This window comes from Gymnogyps californianus, chromosome 2 (genome assembly GCF_018139145.2).
Source record: "Gymnogyps californianus isolate 813 chromosome 2, ASM1813914v2, whole genome shotgun sequence".
Taxonomy (NCBI): Eukaryota; Metazoa; Chordata; class Aves; order Accipitriformes; family Cathartidae; genus Gymnogyps; species Gymnogyps californianus.
The window spans coordinates 68,638,294-68,663,727 of NC_059472.1; the positions used below are offsets into that span (position 1 = coordinate 68,638,294).

A 25,434-nucleotide genomic window follows, 5' to 3' on the forward strand; every position below is an offset into this window, starting at 1 on the left:
CGTCTGTACAAGGAAAAAAAAAAAAAACCCAAAAATTTTGGAAGCTAGGAGTCCCAAAGTGTCTGCATTCCTCTCCAGGAATACAGAACATCTGCAGAAGTGGGCTGTGGGACAGAGCATGGGTGACTGAGGAAACATGGCATTAAGCAAAAGGACTGCTCTTCTGCAAACATCCTTTGCCTCTATGCTTACTGATGCAAACTCTCCCAGCCTGTCACTTGCAAGAGGATTAAATGGATATTCCTGTTTTGAATCATCTACTGAAAGATGTTTGACCTCCTTCTGTGTAAAAGTTGATGGATCATTTTTAATAAATCTGTTTCCAACTGGGCTACACAATAAGGGTGCAAGGGAAAGAAAGCTGGGGGTAAGAAGAGAGGGTACTACAGCATATGGAAAGTTTGTATAAAACTTATGATGTTAACATGACTTCTTTCACCTAAGGAGAACCTATAAACTTACCTATTTTCTCAGCCTACAAATTCCTTAGTATTTCCCTGGGGATGGCTGAATGGTTCAATTCAAAGGATTTTTTTAATTCTTGTAACCCTAATCTTCATCATTATTTCTAATTCCTCAGTACGAAACCAGAAATATTGATGATCTAATACATTTTACAGAGCAGCACACAACCTTCTTTATGGCACTTACATCATTAGGTAATATGTTATAAAGCAACTTGCATGTTGTAAAACTCATTAAAAAGATATATTTTTTTCTCTTAGCTTGAGTTCACGATGGCCAAAATTGAGGTGGAAAGCTATTAAAGTTCCAGAAATCCTAGCAGTACACGTTCCTTTCAAATGTTCTTTTCTGCCCTCTTACTTGGTGTTTTCTGTCACATTTTCAGTATTTCTGATGTGGGTCTATAGAGAGGTAATTTCTCAGCTCGGCAGCTGAAGTAAGACTCCTATGGGATTAGTAACCCAACCTTATAAATTGTTACCTGGTTTCTGTCATTTACCCTGATTTGGTCAGGACAGTTGCTAACCGAATGAAAGTGGCGTAAGCCAAAGTGAAAGAAGAATGATACTGAAATATAATATAAAAATATAAATTAAACTTTTTTCATAAATGACTGGATAGATTTTAACACTTGTCAGAGCTTTATCGCCAGTGAAGTACTAGCCACTTTGTCTGGGAAAGCCACAGAAAAGGACAGTATGTTGAGCATTTTTAAAATTCATTTAGCGTTTTTAGCCTCTTATTGTTTTCAGCACTTCTCAGGTTCCTCTGTTTGCTACTCTCTTGCATACTGTATATGCACATCTTGTGCTGACTTTGTGGGATTTTTTGGCTGCGAAAGTAGACAATTACCAGGGCACATGCTTACTGCTCTAGTGGCTGGGAAAATTAGGGACTGTCATTACATTGAATTATCAGCAGGAATACAGTTCAGTTCTGTTCCCATTGAAATTAGTTGATTTCAGAAGAGCTATGTTTCAGACTTCGATTGTTATTTGTTCTGCTGAAAATGGCCACCCCGCCGACAGCATCCTACTTCACTTGTAATTTAAGAACTAGCATAGCCTGTCAAAGCTAGCAGCAAGGAGGCAAATCCTGCTTTTGCAAAGGTAGAGCAGAAGTCACTTAGCTGAGAGTAGCAGCCCCCTCTTCTCTGTGGTGGTCAGCCCAAATTGTAATACAAACTTGCTCATATAGGCAACAACAAAACATTATTGCTGTGTTTTCCATTTAATTTGGAAATAACCAAAAGTTAAAACGCAAGCTGTGTTACACTATTAATTTGCATGCCATTTCACTCATTTTTTGATCAGGTTACTGAAGAGACCTTGTCTTCATCTGGGCATGTAAAGACCCTATCACTATGTGAACATTACTCTAAGTCCCTATAACCTTTAGCTAGGCAGTGAAACTGAGGCAAGTCTTTTCACGTTCCCACGCCTTCGCTGTTGAGATTAATAATACTGTCAGTCATGAAAAACATAAACTCCAGGTACTCACAGAACAGAAAAAGCCCAGATATAAAGCAGGCCTTTATGTAGGATTCCCCTTGCTGGACGGGGAGATAAATGATTAAACATATTGCAGCATATTCAGAACAGGAGTGTTGTTTTTGCTTTCTGAGAAACATTGCTGCTGATTAAAAGCAATGCAGCTGCTTGGAGAGCTAAATAGATCCAATAAACTACAGGCCATACCCTCTCAGTGCTAATTAAGGTGTTAATTAAGAAATGTTATCTTGAGGAGGCCTGCTTGAGGGAGGGAATCCTTCATACATTTTTGTGTACCAGTAAACCAAGGACAAGAGATGGTAATGTTCTCGCTCCTGGATTTTTTAATGGAAAGATTGATGGTATTTGTTGTTTTAACTAAAGCTCCAGTATATAGATCCATTTAGCTGCAGAAAAAACTCCACCTATCATTATGTGAAGTCCAGCCTTTGTGACTGTAAGGAGAAGATGGAGTACTTTGATGGTTTCTGCTCACTGTTTGGTTTGTATTGGTCAATAGCACCCAAACCCAGTTTTGGGAGTGCGGTGGATCTCACCTACAGCTGTCTCATCAGGAGATGTGTTCTGGTGGTTCTCAGTCTCCCTACATCATCATGAAGCAAAAAGCCACTCCACTGCAGGAGACAAGTGAGTATGAGGGAGACAACTTCTCTGCTTCCTTTCATGTTCTGTAAAACCTGACTTCTAGACAGACAGGAAATCTATGGATTTGAGAAGACAGGAGTAAAGATTTGTTCTGAGCTTGCAAAAGAGAAACTAATTTTGTTAATTGGCTGTATAAAATTAGGATTCTGGTCTGAATTGTATCCTCATATATAAATGGATATACATATAACAAAAATGGTAGAAAGACTTTACTGTGCGGGTGAAGGATGGGAGGTGACCAGAGCAACCAAGAAGACCATACTAAACACCTGTAATCTAACTTGCTGAAAAAGTGGCAGCTGGCCCTCACACTAACTTTCCATTCGGAGGCCTTCCCTTCACCTCCTTCACTTTAATGTTCTCTCTGTACAATACTCTCTATTTTAATCTGTGTCAGTCTCTAGTAACTTGACTGCAGCTAATTGAGTTAAATGAGATTTAGGCGGTGCAACTGAGACTACAAAATGGTTCAAAAATAGTTTTTATACAGATGTAATGGCTTTAGGATGCCTGCAAAGAGGCTGCTAAATTGGAGTTAAAACCGGTGAGTCTGTCCTGCTCCCTAGTTAGCGCTAGCGCCTCTCACAAACCTCATCGTTGCTGGAGTGGCTGGACTACTCTGCCCGTCTGTGTGTGTGAGAGAGAGACCTCATGGACTGTCAGTCTACAGAAAGTTTAGCCTGAGCCGGGTCTCAGAGTTTCTTTCCAAATGCACCACGTCTGTAGACAACATATCCCATGCCTTTATTTTAGATTTACCGGGAGGAGGGGAGTTGCTTTTATCAGCCTCGCTGTCCTTTGTGTGACCATTGCTGTGCTAAGACGACTGTTTAAGGATCAGGTCTCTCCCAGCCTGTATTTTTTCCACACAAGCCCTGCGTTAGGCTGACAAGTCGGTTTTTTTTTTTTTCTTTTCACCGGTTTAGCAGCTGGGTATTTTTATTTATTAATTAATTAATCTACGAACACCCTTCTCCTATTTATTGCCTGGTTCCCGTCAGCACGGGGTTAGCTGCAAGCCACCCTGCCGCCCGGCACAGCGTCCTGGCGGCGGGAGTCCCGCGGCGCTGCCCGGTGAGGCTGCGCGGCTCCTGGCGGGGATGGCGGGCCCGGGCCGCAGGGCCGCCGCCTCAGCCCCGCAGGGCCGCCGCCTCAGCCCCGCGGCGGGGGAGCGCGGCCCCGGCGGGCGGCCCTTGGGGAAACACGCGGGAGAAGTTTCTCCCCCCCCGCCCCGTTCTCCTCGTCATGAAGAATACTCCTCTATCAGGCAATTAATTTAGAACAAGAGTATAAGGTCTTAATATTTGATCCGGATGACAAGATGCATTTGAGGAAATGCTGTTAAAGGGTGGCTGTTGGTTTTTGGTTGTTTTTTTTTTTCCCCTTCTTTGTATTGTTGTTGGGATGTTATTCCCCGCCGCCCCCCTTCCCCAGTGAACTGCGGGCAGTTGGGCTGTAGGGGGTGCAAGAGCTCCACTGAAGGCCGCAGGTCCGCCTGTCGCCGCAGGTCAGACCCCACGTTGAGTAGGCCTCTGTCGCCGCCGCGGAGCCCAGCGTCTCCCCGAATCCGGCCCTGTAAGAGGGGATCAGATCAGCACGGGTTGTGACAGCGTAAGCTGCGGTCTTAAACCCGAAGCTGTAAGTGAGATCTCGGAAAAGGGAGCAAGCTTGTATTCATCCTATGAGTCCCATCCCGTCCGCACCCCCCCTCCCGCCGTGTCCCCCCCCCCCCCCCCCAAGAGTACGGCGTGCCAAATCGGCAGGGTTGCTTCGGTCGATCGCAGGAAAGGGGTGTCTGCCCTGGACAGGAGTGCCAAACTAGTTTCTTTCCCAAGAAAATTTAATTAAGGGATAAATGCAGTGTGTTAGCCATACAGGAAAAAAAGAAAAAAAAAATTATATATATATTTAGAATAAGAAAGCACTGTTGATGAGGATTTTCTTTGCAATTATAATTCGAGCTAGTATTTTCTGTTTTCTGGGGGATCCTATGAATGATGTGTCTGTCTTTTTTTTTTTTTTTTTTTGTGGTGTGTATTATTACTATTCACTTATTTTTAAGCAGTAGTACATTTCACTTTTGAACTCACTGTTTCTCTATGCCCCTTAAGAGACGGTTCCGCTTAAGTGATTGTCACTCAAATTGGTCCTATTGTTTTGCGATATATAAGTCATCTTCTATACTGCCTGGATTAGTCAGTTCAATGGCGGTGACAAACATGCATTGTTTGTTGTTAGAGAGGGGAGTCTCACATGGGAAAACACAGGTACATCCAGTTGGGACACAGCCATTTCCCACCAGAGAGAGAGGGAGAGTTTTAGCAAACTGGTATTTATTGCTTGTTCTTGCATGCATGTTGTGTGTGTTGGGTGTCACAGCTTGACAACAGGAAATAAGATATTGAAGAAATGTTCAGGCATGTAAAGATGTGGCTCTCAAAGGATTAGCAGAGCTCCTCTGCAGTTAAAGTATGAACTGATTATTTATAGCTCTGAATTTTGTAACACTGAAATTAGGGTTAAGCCTGAAAATAACAGGTACAAAAGGAAGGATCCAAATCTCTGTAGCCTGAGTTGGCAACGTTTAGAGGGAACTAAAGCCAACGGAAGCTGTGTGAGGCACTTGAAAAAATCGTTTTGTTCCCACAGAAGTGCAAAAGCATCAAGGGAGAAAATTAATTCAATACTTGTATTTGATGATATGATATCAAATATTTAGGAAGAATGTTAAGAAACATATTATATAAGGAAGGCTTCACCAATTAAACATATTTAACAAAACTCATACTCTGATGAGGGAATATTATAGTAATTTTCTTAAATATTTTCAGTCTAAAAAAGATTGCACTGTGCTAACTGTAATATTTGCTATGCTATAAAGTGTAATTTCTTCTCTGAAGTAAGTGAATTTCATAATGTGTATCAATCCACTCTACCTGGGTAGAAAAAAACCCAGTCAATTTCTTCTCACTGTTATTAGTAACTTTATTCCAGAACAAAATTACAAATTTGGAAAACCTGCCAGAAATTAGTTTTCTGTAGGTAGACAACGCTGGAAGAATCATCTCTGCAAATCTGTACTGCCTTCAATTTTCCCAGGATTCCTGTTGAGAAATGCATTTCAAAGAATAAAACAGTTTTTCCTATCAAAATAAGGGGGATCTTACTGTAACATTATAAGAGATCTGAGAAACTTTGTATTAATTGTTCTGTTATTTTTCCCACTGAAAATGGAAGTGTACAAAAATGATCTGACCAAAACCTAGGTGAATAGTCCAAATAAATTTCCTCCTGTACTTCAGCACAATTTTTCTCTTGTTTTTTCTTTTTCAGAAACTTCCTGTGTTCTCTTCTTATAAATACTTGCAAAACCCCTGTGCATTTTAATCTGGCATATTTTTGTACACTAGAAAGCAAATTTTAAATGTTTTCTGTGGTCATTTGTATGAAGAACAGATATCAAATCAGTCAAATAAGAAAGAAAAAAATATCACTACATACTCCATTTCTTTGAATTTTCAAAACTAAGCAACACCACTTGAATTTCAAATGTTATTTTTTTCTTGATTATGAGTCCATTACAGAAAAATCTTCCATTCCTAGGTAAATAAGAAATTGGATCCATTTATAGACATGAACATAAGGCAAAACATGAAAAAAAGAATGGGGTTCTTGGGTCTGTCTGTTTAAATCAACAGGACTGCTACAGTATGAATTAGGACTTCTACATGTACGTGTTACCTGTGACGGTTATTATGGGACGTTCTGCATTAGCATATATAGCTATAGTCTTGGTTTGATCAAGATTCTTTTTCCTTATTGTTTTTGCATGAGAGAAATGCTGCTTTCAAATGCATGTGTCTTATTACATCCCAGAATTTCATCTGTTGTTTTTTCCTGGAAGTGAGAATTGTTTCCCATGTGCATAATTTCATTTGTAATTTTTCATCAGAAGCTGCCATAAAATACATTCTAATCTTATTTATTAAAAGCAGTTGCCTCTTATGATAAAACTATTTTTTGACAAGGCAACACAGGCTTTTCTCTAGGAGCTACTCATGTTAACAATGACATTGGTTTCAGAGAATAAAGTCATTCAGAATGAATCATGAAGTTAATGATTTGCTAGATGAAAACATATCAAAATAGAATTTTTCGAAACTTGCAACTTTTATTCTGTTTTAAGTTTCTATGCATTGAGCTTGTGAGCAGAAAGCATTAGGAGGACTTTTCAGCTTGATTAAAGATTGACATGCATAACTCTTTGTGTATCGAAATGAAAATATGCCCCTTTGAGTGATGGCACTCAACCTTTAACAACTGAAGAGCCATTTAAAATCACAGAGGCACACTAGTCAAAAATACAAAAGTGCATGTAACAATTTTATTAAAAATTATGAATTAATGCATTCATCAAAAACAGTTAAGAAAATCCAAAGGCACTCTGCAATTTGTGTCTTGGAGCAAAGTAATTGATTGGGTAGATTGTATGTTTTTACAAGAAGGAAAAAAGAAACTTTACATACGTAAATGGAAGGAAATGGTGAAAGATATCATCCAACAAGTTTGCAGAATAGCTGAAAAGAAACAGAACTGAGCCAGCATGTCATACGATTTCTCACTCAGACCCATGATAAAAGCTCTATACAGGCCTCTGAAGAACGAATTCCATAGGTTTAGTACCGTTGCCATTAAATATTGTAGATGCTGAGGTTGTTTTCATTTTCCTTTACTGTTCCTTTTGAAGTTATTCACTGTGTGACTATCAAGTAACATTTTTAATGCTGTGGTGATAGCTTCTGCTTTTAACAGAGTATTTTGCAACTAGGACAGCCTTTCCGTCACTGAATGCAGATTTGGCTGTAGGAAAAGGCAAAACTCCCTTCTCTGATTATATTCAGTTATCTAACCTGAAAATCGCTGCTGCATATTCTGCATTTGTTCTGTACAATAAATTCCCATTTGATTTCCAGAGTAAATCTGCACAAAGGCTGAGTCAAGAATTGCAATAGCAATCCACAGTGGAAGGGAAATTCTTCCTATGTGTGCTGCTGCTGCTGCAGGCTGCTTCACCAGGATGTCAGTTCTGAAGCACAGAGCCAAATTCAGCCCTGTGCTACCTCCTTTCAGACCTTTTTGAACTCTATGAGGCTATGGAGGGTAAGGAATTTGGTTTTTACCTATAATGAAGCTGTTTAATGCAAGATGTATGGCAAAGAAGTACCAGCTATGAAATGTAAATGCTGAAAAATGGCATGACTGTTTAACTCCTTGTTACTTCACAATGCTATGGACAAAAATTGGAGCTGACGTTTCTCTTTGATCTGGTTTACCCATCTAGCTCTGCTGCTATCAGCAGTGTGTGACAGCAGCAGACATTAGCTAGGAAAGAGGGAATAGGGAAGAAAGAAATGTAATCCTCCCCATGGCCTTCATGGGAGAATAGTGAATTAAAGCCAGACGCCACACTTTAGGTGGACTTAGAAAACAATGCCCTTCTCCCAGCAACTGTATGGGCATGCCAGGATATTGGGGAATATCCAAATGGACTCATTTATTTGCAAAATTAATAAATAAAGACAAAAAGACAGAAGGCAAAAGTTAAGAAGTGGAATACACCTGAACCCATGCTGAAAATGTGTTGTTTTGTTTCATTCTGGTTAGATTACATAATACAAATCAGGACGTGCATCTTGTCCATGTGTATGTCTTCCTTTTGAATTTTGCCATATTTTTGGTCTCTGTAGGGGACAAGGATAGTCAGAGGAATGGAGCAACTTCTGTGTGAGTAAAGACACTATTCCCTTCAGCTTCGAAAAGAGGCAGCTAAAAGGGAATATGGTAGGTACTGATAAAATTGTGAGTGATTTGGAGAAGGTTGAATAGGAAGCAACTTTCAGTATTTCAGTACAAGGTTTGGAGGGCACCCAAAGAAGTTATCAGAAAGCAGATTTAAACCACATATACAAAAAAGGAAGTTATGGGCTCTCTAACCAGAGAATTTAAAAAGGAGTGAATGCATTCAAGGAAGATTAGTCCAGTCATGCTAGAAACTGTCCAGCCTTTCATGCCTTTCTCTCTTAATTCTCTGCCAAGTGCCCACCACTGTTCTTGGTCAGAGGCAAAATTCTTTACCAACTGGCTGATCAATATGGTTGTTCTGATGTTCCTGTTGTGATTTCAGCAGTTTCCGTATGGGTTACTCAAAAGTGTTTCCATTTCTAAGACTCAAATCCACCATGCTTTCTTGTGAGGGCTTACTTGTGTTAATAGTTCATGACAAGGAATACAAAACACTATTTTATCTTTACATTATGTATTTAATTTTAAAAATGTTTAAGTTCGCATAATCATCCTGCTACTCCTCCTCTGATCACCTCACAGCTTTGTGATGATTTCTAATGCAGAACATTGGATCCCAAATACTGTAATTAATTTACCTAATGCCACTCTTTTTTCTGTTATTTCTCATTTTCATTTTCTTTACATTTTAAGAACATTCCAGACTATCAGCAGAATTAAAACAGTACTTAGCATTTTAAATTATGATTTATTTTCTTTATTATGCCATAATTTCTAGCATGTTAGTCTAGTTTACTGAACTCAGGCCTTATATTTGGTTGGTTAGTGAATCAAGAAGGAAAAGGAGACAGCAAACTTGTCCCCTTGTGATGGTTGAATACTGTAGCTTCCAGTGATCTTTGTAATAAAGGACATGGAGAAGATTGAGGTACTTAATACCTTCTTTGCCTCACTCCTTTACTGGTAAAATTAGCCTTCAGGAATCCCAAGTCCGTAAGGCCATTGGGGAGAGTCTGGAGAAAGAAAACCTTATGCTTGGTGGAGGATCAACTTCGGGTACACTTAAATAAACTGGACATAAACAAGTCTATGGGACCCAATAGGATGCACCCACAATGCTGAGAGAGCTGTCTGATGTCATCGTGAGGCCACTCTTGATTATCTTTGAAAGGTCATAGTGACTGGGGGAGTTTCGTGATGACTGGAAGAAAGCAAATGCCATCACTATCTTCAAGAATGGCAAGAAAGAGGATCCAGAGAACTACAGATAAGTCAGCCTTACTGTGTGTGCAACATGATGCAGAAATAATTCTGGAAAGTATTTCTGGACATATGAAGGACAAGAGGTGATTGGGAGTAGTCAGGATGGCTTTAGGAAGGGGAAATCATGCTTGACCAACCCAATAGTCTTCTATAACTAGATGACTAATTTGGTGGGTAAGCAGACAACAGTGGCTGTTATCTTAACTTCAGTGAGGTTTTTAGCGCTGTCACCTGTGACTTCCTCATTGACAAAGTGATGAATCGCAGTTAGATAAAAGGACAGTGAGGTGGATGGAAAACAGTCTGAACTGTTGTGCTTGAAGGGTTGGGGTCATGGGCACGAAGTCCAGCTGGAGTCTCATTACTAGTTCTGTACTCTAGGGGTTGATACTAGGGCCAGTACTGTTTGACGTCTTCATTAATGACCAGGATGATGGGACAGAGTGAATCCTCGGCAGATTTGCAGATGAGGCGTGGTTGATAAACCAGATGGCTGCACTGCCATTAAGTGGGATCTTGAGAGGTTGTTGAAGTGGGTCAACGGGAATCTCCAGACCTGAACAAAGGGTAATGCCAAGCCCTGCCCCTGGGGAGGAAGAACCCCAGGTACCCACCCAAACAGGCTGGGGGTTGACTGACTTTAAAGCAGCTTTGCAGAAAAGGCCACAGGGCTCCTGGTGGACACCAAGTGGAATGTGAGCGAGCAAAGTGCCCTTGTGGCAAAGGCAGCCGTGCAGCATTAGAGAGCGCTTTACCAGCAGGTTGAGGGTGGTGATTCTTCTCAGCCATGCTGAGAGCACATCTGGAGTGGTGTGTCCGGGTCTGGGCTGCCCAGTGCAAGAGAGACTTGGACATACAGGAGCAAGGCCAGTGAAGGGCCACAAAGATGCTGACGGGATTGTAGCTTCTGATGTATGAGAGGCTGAGAGAGCTGGGATCACTTAGGCTAGAGAAGGGAAGGCTCAGGGACAAATCTTACCGATGCGTGATAGAAGGGAGTAAAGAAAACGGAGCCAGACTGTTCTCAGTGGTAGCCGCTAAAAGGTTGAGACGCGATGAGTGTAAACTGAAACACAGGAAATTCTACGCAAACATAAGAAGAAAAAAAAGTACTGTAAGGGTGGTTGTTCACTGGAACACATTGCCCAGAGAGGCCCTGGAGTCTCCATCCTCGGAGGTATTAAAAAATGCAGCTGGTCAGTATCCTGAGCAGCCTGTTGTAGTTGACCCTGCTTTGAGCAGTGGACTTGAACTAGATGATCTCCAGAGCTCCTTTCCGATCTTAATGGTTCTGCGATTCTGTGAGAACAGCCAGCAACACCCACTTGAGAGATAGCATCAATGAAGTGCTACATGGGTAAAGTAAGAGCATATGTGTGCTACTCAGTAGAGTATTGTACGTGGTAGTGATGACCAGGAGCCACAACAGGACATCTACAATAACCAGGTTTCTGCTTGGCGCTGCACTGTACTATATGGACGTGTCCTGTTTTGGCAGTGCTCCTCCCCAATTTCTGTTATACGGATATAGCTTACACAGATTTCAAAATTCCAAAAATGTCAGTGAAAGATCGTTGTTGAGTGGGCTGTATCTAGAAAAGATTCCAGGTCTAGTAATATTCAAGACTTTGATCTGGAACTACGTACAGAACTGCAGTTGTAAAAATCTGGGGGGATTAACAGAGAGATTAACAGTGCTGGGGCTAGGTGGTCAAGTCTTGATGCATTAGTGAAAAAGATGCATTCGTGGGGAGTGGGAGGAGGGGAGTGACATACAAAATTAGATGTCAAGGAGCACCGTGTATAGCTACAGTATGGAGAGTTGCATCCTGAGAAGCAACTGATCCTGACCCTGGAGTGTTTGAATGGCAAAGTTGAGGCAAAAAAGGGGAACGTGCTCCTTGAATATGATAGCAGGGAAGTAATGAACAAATATGTAGGTATATCCATGCAGTCAATTTTAATATCCACATTTTAAAGGATGCCCAAAATTGGAGAGAAGACCCACAGCGATTATTTGAGGCCCAGGAGGAGGCATTTTACTGCAAGAAATGTAAAGATCGTTCTGCTTATTGTATTAAGAATGTCAGAGGTGATTTGATCTCACTGTAAAAGTAATGTCAGGAGAGAGAGTGTGGGATACTAAAGGTTCTTTAATCTAGTAGAGAGAGGCATAATTAGAACCAATGGCTGGAGGCTGAAGCAAGGCAGAGTCATCTGAGAAATCAAGTGCACAATTTTACAGTAAGTCTGAGAAGCCCTTGAAACAGATTACTGGCGTAAAGTGGTGGCTTTCCCTTCTCATGGTGTATTCAGCTCAGGACTGGACGTCTTTCTGGAAGACATGTTACTCCAAGCTGTTGTGCTGCATACAGTGAAAACAAGATGAAAGGCAGGCTTATTAGTCAGGAGGTCAGTTTTGCTCAACCGATAATGGATGCCCTACAAATGAGCTCTATGCCACTGCAACTGGGGAGTGAAGCTCTCTGCCCTGTTACTGACTGTGTGAAATTCTTTTAAGATGAACTGAGTGGTACAACAAAATAATTGCTTTTGGCCGTAAAATCTATGGTTTACCTTAGAGGAGTGAGAGCTCTTTACTATGTATTTCTAACCTTAACTATCCTGCCCTGCTCTGCCCAAACAGCTGTAAGGCAACATCACAGCCACCAGCTCTATGGCCTGATCTGGTTGTCTTCAAACAACAAGGGTTGTGTGTGTTAAATGTATTCTAAATATTGTATAAACTGAGTTTAGATACACAGAACTGAAGGAGCAGTTTCAAGGCACTTTAGTTAGAATAGTGTATAATGCTTACATAAAGATGCTAGAACTATTATGCTCTATCTAAAAATGAATCCATTTTAATGCAAGGTGTCAACAGGTTAATATTTCATAGCATAAATACTGGCAGAGAATCCCCGCATTCTCCTCTACTTACATTTTCATAAGCTCAGTAAACTGAAACAATCTTAATAGTAAGGAAAAACAAGACTAAATTACAAGTTGCAGAGGCTATTGTCAATTTTACAAATCCAACAATAGCCTGCAGGGTTCCAGGTTTGTTTCTAGCTGCTCAGGAAGCTTGTGTGATTTGCTCACACATTTTTTTTCTTATACCCCAGAGCTGTGCATCTGCTGGAGTCAGGGATCTAATATTCTCTTTGAACTTCCTCAGCATCCTAGTGCATGCTGTGATCCATAATTAGTGCATGTACACACACATACGCACACACCAGCTCTATTAACTCCTAAATGTCAGAAGTTTTGCTGTGTCCAGCACCTGGTTTAGGTGCTGCACAAGAAGAATACAAATCTTGCTCTAACTTTGAGGTTGAAAGTCTGCAGTTATGACTTGTATCCTTAGGGGGAAGGAAAATAGAAAACACAACTTTTTGTTTTTCAGGTGTGATACTATGATGCAATTCTCCAGATGTGAAGAAGTACCTAGGATCAAGGAGGCAATTGCAAATGGCACAGAAACCTAAACTGTTTAAAGTTCAATTAGTGATAAGAGATGTGACTACTAATGCCCCTGGAAGACCAAGATGCTTTCTTTTTCTGTCCATCGGGCAGCATGGCTAAGATGTGTCAATATGTATCACTTCTGGAGAGAGATCTTTGGAGCGAGAAGGCAATTTGGGTTTTTGTTGTTTTTTAAAAAAACAAAACACTTGGACCCTGCAATCAGTGGGATAAGAATGCAGGTAAGTCTGACAAGTTGTGCTGTTTGTGGGCATTCTTACTAGGGACTTGAATGAGTATGTACCAACCTATCTAAAACAACTGGATAAAAGTCACCAAATTCCATGGCAAAGTCCCCATTTGCATGGGAAACTGAAGTCTTGGAGGGCTGCCTGGTGCTCCACTGTGGGCACTTCATAGGTTTCTTATGGAAAAGCAACACTTGTTGAGTAATTGTTTGCAATTAGGAGCACTGTCATTTCTGTTAATGACAGTGATTCACACAAACCTGCATTTGTTTTGCAGTAATGAGCAATACATTAAACACCTCATATCCTTGAGATATCCAGTCTGTTTCAACGGCAATAAATAAAATAAAGATAAATAATAATGGGGGGGGGGGGAGCAGATGTATGGAGGGGCGCTGATCAAAGATTCGTCATGGAGCGTAAGCAGTAATGTAGAGGGATCATGCCTGTGTGAACTTGTAGAGCTTTAACTTCCTAGTTACTGGTGTGTTGCATCTCAGTTGCACCAAAAGAATCGTTATGTTCAGTCATATTTAGCAACACAGTTATGGATCTGTATTCCATTATTGTTGGGAATATCCCAACAGCTATGTTTGAAGCTTTGTGCCTTGTTTCAGAGACTGAAGAAGGACCTCTATTAAAGATCTTTGAGATGATAAACTATAGTAGTAAGAGAGCCAAGACCCTAAGTTAGCAGAAGGCTACATACTCAACAAGGAATTCACTGGTCAAATTGTGTTAATACCTTAAATGTCTAAAATAATCGCAGGGCCATGTGTTCAGATTCCTGACACTGGTTTTATTTTTTGAATAATCACAGGATTCCTAAACTTATTTACCAGCTGCAACTTTTATACAATTAGTATATAATAATCTATTCTGATGATATATGTCGAAGTTAAGGTTCTGCAACTAGCTGCAGCAAATATTTAGAACAAAAATATGGCCATTCATTATTATTATTTATTTATGCTTTTACAGTACTACTGAAAAGTCCTACATGTGACCACAGCTGGTTTCTCTGTAGATTGCAATTTAACTATCTTCTAATCTGCAATCCTAGACAAGAGGAAAAATAAATAGAGTTTAAGTATTGAGTTAAAAAAGGATTTTATCATGTTGTAACTGGTGCTCTGGTGTCAACTGGCCCTGGTCATATTTTGATTTCCTATGGTAGTAGTTGAGGTTAAATGTGATTGTCATTGTTCACTACAAGGGCATGCAGGTATGAGAGACCGAAGTGCCGCTTGGAGCATCTAAGATTCAGAAACACGTCGTCTGCTCTTAATGATGACCTCACTTTTGCTCCTTTCTGGAAATAGAAAGGAAGAAAGAAGTTCCTGCCACATTCTCCATTCAGACATACGGAGAAAAATCTGGATGTAAACAAAAATGCTTTTGTTTGAGATTAGAAGCTATTATTAAAACTGCTGAACATGGGTTAGATTGATATTGTTGTGAAAGCACCAATGAAGTAACACTTATGAAAAATTATCAGCTGCATAATATACTAATTGAAGCAGAACAGTTTTTTAGGCTAGAGTTTTTCTGCTGTCATGCAAGCAATGCAAATGAAGGGTCAGAATACACAAATGAAAAGAAAGATATTTTAATCTGAAGTCCTGTAAGTCAATTTAACCTAGAGCAAATGTGTAGCAGGTCTTACTCATTTTAGAATCATTAAGCAAAAAAGTACACTCCTCTACTTGCATATGCTTAAGATACCAATTGATCAAAACCTTAAGATAAAGTATTCTTTTAGGAAGACTTGTAGTTTGGCTGATGTGTGACTTAATAGTAGGTAGAAGAGAATTTCTCATGAGGCTCACATTGGGCGCAGCATGAAGTATAACATGGAGCCAAGCTGTACACCAGGGAAAGGATACGGCTTCTGTATGGCTTCCATCTCCATCAAGAAACTAAGATGTGAGTACACAGATAAATAAAACTGTCAGAAAGTTTGTGGGTTGGTTGGTTGTTTTCAGGGGGGTTGTTGATTTGTGGTTTTGGTGGGTTTTTTTTAAGAAAATAATCTTCAGCAAGAAAGCTACCTAACAGCAAAGAAAGAAGTACAGTCTTTGTCTGGTGCTGTTCAAACTAAGCGTAGGAGCGCAGGGAGCTTTAAACTTACTGCCTGAAGATTATTTCTTTTCCACTGCTCCATGGCAGTTCTGACTGATTCAGGCCAGTTTTGAGGAACTCCTGCAGCGTGAGTATGTAGTCATGCCTACCACACTGTCTTCCACTTGTCTCTGAAATGTGGATTAAGAGTAGTTGATTTGGGTGCTTGCAAATGCTGGAGTGGTCATAAATCAGTAAATTATCCCTCCAAGCTCCACTCTGAAACAAGGCAAATAAATATATTACAATAGATATTAACGTGTTCTTTGTCTCCCTCATATGCAAGTTATTTCAGTTTGCTTAGAAAAGCAAATGTGAAGCTATTTTCAATCAGAAAGTATATGTGCATTAGCTCTGCAGGTATATCTCTATTTATATTTGTTCTACAGTCTTTTACAAAGTGCAGAGTGCGGATATCTGTTAGGCTTTTAGCTCCCTACCCAGTGAAAGCATATCATAAAGCCTAAACTAGATCAGTCAAAGGAACCAAAGGAGTTTCCAGCTTTATTTGATTCAGAGAACCAGCTGAAAATTTCCTTTACAAGTACATTTGGGCCTTCAGCTATAGTGAACTACCACTGGAAAATGATAGTTTATCATTCACAGCAGTGAAAAAGGAGGTCATACAAGGATCACCTCTCCAATGACATAAACATGAGACTTTTCTCACGAGCTGTCAAACTTCAATTGTTGGTGAGATCTGTTGTGTCAGTGTTTCATAATAATTGCTTCTAAGTCTTGTTAAGGGTCTAAAACAAATTACCAGAGTGACATGCTTTTGGCACCAGTGAAGGAACAGCGAGGGGAATACATATTGCGTAACAGACTTGCCTATCAAGATTTTCTTCTGAGTTTATTGCAGCAATTTTACTATTACTTTCCATTATTTGAAATACCATAATAAAAGTTGCAAGTTGTCTCATGATCACAAGGAAATGTTTGTTCCCTGGATAATAGTCTAGCTGGCCAACATAAACTCATTCATAACAATAGACTTCTTTTTAAGAAGAGGTGTTTTAAACAAACTGAAAAAAGTTGATCCTTTCAGTTATGAAGGCCTTTCTTTAGATTTAAAAAGTAACATCGACTGTCTTTGCACTGTAAGTCAGGTACCATTTCTTTTACATCATACGCAATAAATGGATGGCAAATTATATACATTAATGAAAATCAACAACACACCTGTCCTAACCTACAGAAGTGCACTTACCTGCAAAAATGTATCAAATTAAATATATTTTTATATATAAAATTTATATATATTGTTAACAGCTGTAGAGGAAAGTGAAATGACTTACTACTTGCAAAACACTGCTCCTGTTTGATTATGTGTAATGAGATTTATATGAGAGCGTGGAAAGGGGTTCTGGGAAGGGATTTTTGTTGGTTTGGTTTTGTTTTGTTTTGTTTTTTACATTGGTCAAACATGCAAACAAAAACCCCACTGAATGAAGAATGGGTCAGCCCGTCTCCTTTTTACTCGCATAAGCATATTTCATACAGAAGGTCAGATAGGTGAGCACCGTACCTTGCAAAACTTACAATGTCAGCAATGAGTCAATTTAAGTGTAAAATAACTCAGAGGCAGACAAGAGGGACAAATACTTGATTACTTACTTGTGACTGCCACTTCTTTAGGCTTTTATTTAAAAAACAAACAACCAGCCAAAACCCCTCTCTGCTTGCAGGGCCAGGTCTATTTTTCAGGGACAAACTGCTTTTTGGATTTGATAAACAGGACACATCAACTAAGAATTTAAACTCCAAAGCCATAGTAATAGGTATGTGGCTTTTTCCCAGAGGCTCAAAGTTAAAGTGCTACAAGCGCTGCAGAATAGCAGCTAAACACATGTCCCTTGGGTTCTGGCTTCATTCTGCACAATGGTGAAAAACAAGTTGAATGCAGATTTGGCTGTTTCCACCAAGCTGCAGAAATCTAGAGGATTTTGTCATTTATGTCAGGGGATCAAGCTCTCATTGCTCAGTTTAAAGCAAAAAGTTACTGTGCTGAACTTCACTTTTTACTTTGTCCATGACCAAAGAAATAGAACTCTTAATTAGGAGCTCACAGACATGATGTTCTCCTTAAAATGGGCATATTACATTGCATAAAACAAAAATGACCTTTCTTTGTAAACAGCTTTTTTTGTCTGGCAGTTTTTCATTGCGCTATCGTGCTATTTATTATTCGGGTTACTCTGTTGGTGACTGATTGTTTAAATGCCAACCCAATACATGGATTTGATGCAGTCTTCCTCTCAGTTGTTCTTATACAGCAGTGTGCTTCGCTGTTACTTGTTCCTTTCAGTTTCAGAGGACTGAGGAGTTACCATCCTGGCCCTGTGCCTCCACCTCAGCACAGCCAGGGCCTGGAATGTGGTGGAGATGCTCTCTGACCTGCGCAGCACAAACTCTTCTGAATACGCCGAGGTCACTAAGGGTTTTCTGAAAAGTGCTGCTTAGTTAGAAAGATGGGGTCTCTTAGGGAAAACCAGTAGTTGATATGCAATAGGAATTATTCTATTTTTGATTAACAGATATTATTTTAAGGATTTATATAGTCATGTAGTTGATGATTAGCAAGCACGTAATTCTCTTAGAGTTACATTTGCTAGGTGCCGGTAATGGTACAGGACTAAGGACTGCTGCCCTGGCTGAGGTTTGCACTTGCAGCTTGCTTCTGCCTTTGTAGCCTCCTGTAAACAGCATAAAAGCTGTAGTGTGTAGGGGCTGATTAGTATTCTAAAATAGTTTAAGAGCCCTCTGATGGGCCTCCTTCACATGTATTGTGTAAGTCATGAGTACCAGCGCCAAAGGAGACATAAATTAAACCATGTATGTTAGCGTGTAGTTGGCAAATGCAGTTATATGGACCTTTCTCTGGTAATATATTTTTAATACATTAAGTCAGCAGCAAAGGTACAACAATAGCCTTTCCCACTAGGTAAAGAACCCAATTTCATTATGTGTTTGCTCCGTACAGGAACAAATGTAGACCGCAGTGTGGTCTACATTCCAATGGAGGTTCTGAGTATTATTGCAAAATAATGCTAATAATGCTAGAAAGTGGTTGACATTATTATGGTGGCAATGTGTATGTGAACTTTCACAAACAACTCTTCCCATAGTCCTTGGCATCAGACCACCATTCTGCAAAAACAAAGTCATTCTACTCAATTTCCAAAATAAGACAAAGCCTTCACCTCTTGCTGAGAAAATACAGTCCTACAGAACTTATGCACCATTTATCACATATGGCTTGTCAACCCAAACCAAGCACTCTTCTCAACTGCCCACAAACTGACAGTGAGAAATATTGTTCTGTCATATTTTATTCTCCACATACATTCTAGAAACAACCCTATTTCAGATCCATTGTTCAGCTACGATCTGGACAGCCCAAGCTATTCTTCCCACCCTCCAAAGTATATAGTGGCTGTAAAACCACACAGCAGCTCCCTGATTTACCTCCTGATATAGACCAAATACCACACTATAAGAACTTTATGGTACATGAGCAGCAGTTTCATGCCTAATTACTGTATTTGGGTTTGCAAAATTAGAGGCTCAGTCTAGAAAATTTGGCTCTTAAGTTGTTTCAGAACTTGGCTTGAAGAGTATGGATTTTCTTTTTTATTATTATTATTATTTTTCAAGTCAGATAGGTCTAAACTCTGGGGTCAAAGTCATTCTTGATGTAATGAATTTTACTTCAACCTTTCTCATGTTCTAAAAAAATATTTTAAATCTTACAGTTCGTTTTATCCATGTAGCGACTTATATCTTTATTTGTTTGGGAGTCCAAATGAAGGTCTTTTGCAGTTATTTAGAAACTAATCTCTGTAAATCTGTTAAAAAGTAATTAGGAGAGTAAAATATTTTATCATAAACTTTTGTGATATAGGAGGTAGTCTGCATTTCAAATTTATTTTTCTTGTTAAGTATGTCCTGGTTTTGGCTGGGACAGAGTTAACTTTCTTCTTAGTAGCTGGTACAGTGCTGTGTTTTGGATTTAGTGTGAGAATGATGTTGATAACACTCTGATGTTTTAGTTGTTGCTAAGTGGCGCTTATCCTGAGTCAAGGACTTTTCAGTCTCCCATGCTCTGCCAGCAAGCAGGTGTGCAAGAAGCTGGGAGGGAGCATGGCCAGGGCAGCTGACCTGAACTAGCCAAAGGGGTATTCCATACCATGGAACGTCATGCCCAGTATATAAACAGGGGGGAGTCGGCCGGGAGGCGCAGATCGCGGCTGGGGAACTAACTGGGCATTGGTCAGCGGGTGGTGAGCAATTGCATTGTGCATCACTGGTTTTTTTCTTCCCCCCCCTTCCTTTTTTTGTTATATTCCTTTTCATTACTATTATTATTATATTTCATTATTACTATTGTTAGTATTATATTTTACTTTAGTTATTAAACTGTTCTTATCTCAACCCACAAGTTTTACTTTTTTTTTTTTTTTCCTTTCCTCCTCCTCACCCCACTGGGAGGGGGAAGGGGGAAGCGGCTGCGTAGTGCTTAGCTGCTGACTGGGATTAAACCACGACAAAGTAGAAGACACATGTTCTGTGAAAAGTCCGTTTGGGCCTTTTTGATAAAGAAGATTTGCAGAGCTGAAGGCCAGTGAATTCCCCTAGCCTCAGGCTGGGCTAGAGGAATGGCCATCACCTTTCACATCTCTACTCTGCTGAGTAAATTTCTGAGCAAGTGTGTCTGTGTTGTTCATAGACTCCATCAATCCAATCCATTCTTCCAGCGAGGAGTCATGATGAAGAATAGCTCTTTGGCACAAAATGCTTATGGTGTCATGGTATTGTCCTGTTACTTATTGCCTAGCATTGTGGCTGGCTCAAAGATAAGTGGTCCATCCTGTGACTGCTGAGATTTTGGGATTAGTTCTTATTCCAGAGTGAGCAGGCTGACTGGACAAGTGAGGAGAGCTGATCACGTATTTGTGGCACTTCTACCAGTGTAGTTACTTCTGAATCTTAGACCTGAAATTAGTCTATTTTTGTCCTATGTTTGTGAGCAACAACCTTTTCTTCAATAATCTGAAGGAATGATCAGATAGGCCACTGAATATCAATTACGTCCTATTGACTTCAGTGACACGGGATATGACCATACACCACCTGTGATTTATATGGTGCTGTAAGCTAAAATATCTTTTACAGAATGACGACCAGTGCAGTTTTCTGACAGCTAATTATGTGACTCTCACAATTTGGAAGTACTAAACAAGATTTCTGTCATAAACAACATTATAAATCTAGAATAATTCAAGTTTTATTGTAATGCATTACATGGAAGTTTAGATCATCTGCTGAGGTTCCTTTGTGTCTTTCCTTCTCTCTGCACTAGTGGAGTTGTGCTGGCTGGATCTAGGCCTGCCGTAAAATGCTGTTTCTGCTATCAGAAATGCCAAGTTCTACCAATAAAATCCTGGAAACAAAGAAATTAATTGAGTCTGTAATTTTGTCAAACCAACTGAGTTCAGGAGGTTCCCTGATATATAAAAATGATTAAACATTATTTTGGATATTATTATTTTCTAATTAAGGAATACAGATGCATAAAATATGCCAGTGTCAGAGCTTTTGTTTTTGCTTGCTTCAATCCACTGTGAAGTCATGTGGACAATGAGTATTACTAGTGGTTTTTTACAACAGAAATCAACATTTTTCAAGTTTTTTTTAACTCTAGTTTAAAACTAATCTCATACTGTGACCACATAAAACTTTTAAGGCATGTTGTTCATACAAGCTTACTAGTCAGTGATGATGCACCATAGTGTTTACTAGATCAGCCAATCAGACGTTTAGTAAGCTTACAGGCTAAATGAAGTCAGACACTGCAACTACAAGGCAATTTCCTTTTCTGAATTGAGATCAATATTTACTAGCTTTCTACAATGTTGCCTATGCTTGCTTGATCAGCATCTGCTTCTGAAGACCATTGATTGTCCAGAAGGCCTTTTCAAAGGCAGATAATGCTCTTTTCAAATACACTTTGTATTGATCAGCAAAAAGAAAGTTTTTGATGGTGCAGAGTGCAAAAGCCATTTATAAAGATTAAGGACAGTGATATGTCGCTGTGGGTCACGACGAGGTTGAATTAATATGGGCTAATGCATGTTCTACTTTTGAAGACAATAGACAAAAGTATTTGAGGATTTAAGTGATAGTATGCCTCCACTTGCAAAATACCTGCTATACTATCTCCAGGGAATTAAACCTTTCTCCTTCAAAAATGAATTGCTTGTACCTACTCTCCAGTCTCTTCCCACATGACTGTTCATTTTCTGTGTCCTATGACAAATCAATATATTAACCATGGAATTTGATAAAACCAAAAAAAATCTTTGATTTTAGGTGTTTTAAACTAATACAAAATAAAGAGAGATGAATACAGTCAGAATTTTTATGGCAAAGTAAATAGGCTAGAGTAATAGAAAATACCTTGGACTTTCACAAAAAACCCCAAGGTTAATCCAGAACTAAATTTCAGAGACTTCCATAAGCTTTACATTTGATTCTTCTCCTTGTTTTTTCATGTTTGAAGAACATGGTGCATCTGAATTTTGTCCTAGAAATGTAAGAGTGTGTTCTGAAAGCCAGTGTATCATCCTGAAAGAAAAAAGATGACGGGATATTCACAGAAGTTTTGGTGTAAGAGTTTGTGCTATGAGAGTTTAATACAGGAGATGAGGCTAGGAAGAATTAAGAGGGCTTCTTCAAGCATGTCATAGACCAGTTAAGCTTCTAAAATAAACAAAATGGAAAGAGCATGCATGGTCTGCTGTTGTCTACATCTCTCCAACAATAATATCTGCAGCATATCTATGAAATAAGCATTTGGTTTCCTAGCTGGAGTTCTCTGCAAATGCCAAGGTTGATCACTGGAATATGGCACATACCTCCCATTAAAGTAAACAGAAGTGGCATATATATTCAAGGACAAAATTCTACTCTGAGTCTTTTAGCAACTTCAGTAACATATATTTTACATACAAGAAATATGTGTCTCTCCTGAGCCTCTTGTCAAAACTCTCTCTACACATATGAATCTTCTTTGCCAAAAAAAAAAAGGTGATATCCACAAAGGGCAAATAACTTTCTATTGTCTTAACTAAAGGAAATTGATAATGAATAAACAATTCACTTGCCAGATCCCTAAAGCTCATGCTCTCATAATTTCTTTGAGGCTTTCTGCATATTGTGGGGTTCTTGGCTCCTTTAACAGGCACTTTCTATCCTCCTTTGGTCATGATGCATTAAAATAGTCTTTTCTCCAACAGGCGAAACTTCCTGGTGACACTTTCAAAGACAGAAAGTACAAAATAAACTGGTACTAAATTTCCCAGGCATCCCTAGTAGTCCTCATAGAGCAACACCTCAAGATGTATGTAAAATAAAGAAAATACAAGCTGGAGAGTTGTTGACAGTTTCAATTTAGTTATGAGTGTCCAAGTAGATCAATTCTGACCCAAAATGCATAGTCGCACTAGAACAGAAGGAGCCTGGGAAGGCTGAATTCTTTCTGGAGTGGCCAAGTATATCTGTGACAAGAGCATGACTGAAATAGAAAAGAGGCTACTTTTGTTTTGCTTTCTCACCTTCTCATACAGAAGCCAGGGTTTTTCCCAATTTGACCCTGAGGCTTCCTTTGACAGTTTACTTTTGCTCTTTTAAACTCATTGAGCTTTTTTTCATAAACTTTTCTTGGTTTTCATCCACCTCAGGTCCCTGGAGGAGGTCACTGCCTCCAAATGTTTTATCGTTCTTTTTCTTGTAACGCTATTATATAATACATTTAATATGGAAGATCCTGTCAAAGTGAAACCTAAACTGGGTTAATCTAAGAGTTTATCCTTTATGGTTGTTTCCTGCTGTCCAGTTGGGGAGCTCTGAAGTTTATCTGTTTTCAGATATGGTTTTTACTCCTGTTCCACAAGGATGGCATGTCCTTACCAGATCACAGTTTACAGTCTCACCCCTTTCTTCAGATGTCAGCTGATACTTTGATTGTAATTATTTTTTTCTAAAATTTAGCATATTTGGTTAAATTAATTACTCCACTTCTGTATGCATATGTTATCCTATTTAGAATAGAACTTTTGCTTCCTCACACCTTTTAAGATATCTAGTGTCATTTAAATGATTTTGAGTTTATATGAGAAGAATTTCTTGAGTACACATGCATTATGCATTTAAAAAAGTCTGTGGTCTTTGCATTTAACACCTTAGTGCCTTTCAAAGAGGTCTCCACTTGTTGTGAGAGAAAAAACATCTACCATTGGTATCAATATTTGTCGCATTAGTTTTTCCATGAAGGTTCTCTCTATTTTGCACATATCATAAATGACAATATTAAGCTCTATAACAAATTTTTTAAGAACTGTATATCTCATGTCAGTAAAAAAAGTATCAGCTGTCACTATGATTAATGAGCAAACTCCAGTGGAAGAAATAACATGAATACTCTGCACACAAAGAGGTATTGCAATACAGATATTTTATTGCCCTTGTTTACAAATGAACCAAATAACCACACATATATAACATGTGTTTATGGTTGATATAATTGAAGAAAATATGCCAAGAATTGCAGTTTTCACAAAAACAATAAGTGTTTGTTGAATATGTAATGCTAAATTCAGTGCCACTTAAGACTAAACATCTCAAAGAAAAAAAAAGAAAAAAAAAATCCCAAATCCCCAAAGAAACCGTATTCTGCATCTTGACTGAAAAAAGTAACAGAATTTTTTTAAAACTAAAAAAAGACATCTGAAACAGTGATATTATTATCAGTATTGTTGTTGTGGTTCTTGTTATGCCATTTATATTCTATTAAGGGATATGGAAAAATAATGTAATTTCAATCTTTATCTATTATTGAACAAAAGCAATTTTTACAATTCAGAGCAATGTTTTTTGTCTGGAAAAAAAAATAGGCACTGTTTGTTTATTTAATGGGGCAAAAAGGCAGCCAAAAATGTTGTGTTTTAATTTACAAATTAAGTAAAAAAAAAATAAATAAAAAGAATAATATCTACATCGTAGTACAATCTATGGTTTTATTTTTCTTAAGACGTGACTGTGTGGTAATCAAGACATATAAAAGAATCCTTGACATTATTGTAATGAAATAAGCCATTTAGAGGTATTACTTTTTGAAAATCTTTTTTCCTACAAGTATTCTCAGGCCTTTTTATAGAGCACTTGAGCTGCTCAAGAATTAGTCTTATAGACTTCTCCTCTGTAGCATTTTCAGGGATTTCTTTCACAGTTCTTTCTTATATTAAGACAAGCATCCCATTAATTCTCAGCTTCCTCAAATCCACCTTAGCAGTTATAAAGCAGAGGCAGCCGTCGGTGGTGAACCACCTCTCCATACACCATGACATGTTTCCTGCTGACTGCTTCTGCTCCATGGTGTACAGCTTGAGAAAGTCTGATGTAATATATGTACAAGTTTCTATCAAAATAAAGGAGTTCAAGAGATATTTCATTCTCACTCTGTGTTGGGTTTGTGTGGCGGGGGAGGGGCCACAGGGGTGGCTCCTGTGAGAAGCGGCTACAAGCTTCCCCGGCTCCAAGTTGGACCTGCCTCTGGCCAAGGCCGAGCCCATCAGTGGCGGTGGTAGCGCCTCTGGGATAGCATATTTAAGAAGGGGAAGAAGACTGCTGAAAAACCTACAGCGGAGAGAGGAGTGGGATGTGAAAGAGAGCGCCATGCAGACACCAAGGTCAGTGAAGAAGGAGAGGAAGGAGATGCACCAGAGCAGAGATTCCCCTGCAGCCCGTGGTGAGACAGCAGGCTGTCCCGCTGCAGCCCATGGAGGTTAACGGTGGAGCAGAGATTCCCCTGCAGCCCATGGAGGACCCCATGGTGGAGCAGGTGGCTGGGCCCG

The 25,434-nt window shown here is 39.3% G+C and overlaps 1 long non-coding RNA gene across 1 annotated transcript; it reads left to right on the forward strand.

Annotated features, from left to right (window-relative positions):
• Window positions 1-2,569: 2,569 nt before the first annotated feature.
• On the forward strand, window positions 2,570-14,934 carry LOC127013732 (uncharacterized). Its single transcript, XR_007766112.1, has 3 exons — window positions 2,570-2,603; window positions 13,093-13,393; window positions 14,616-14,934. It is a non-coding gene; the product is annotated as an uncharacterized LOC127013732 (long non-coding RNA).
• The last annotated feature ends 10,500 nt before the right edge of the window (window positions 14,935-25,434 follow it).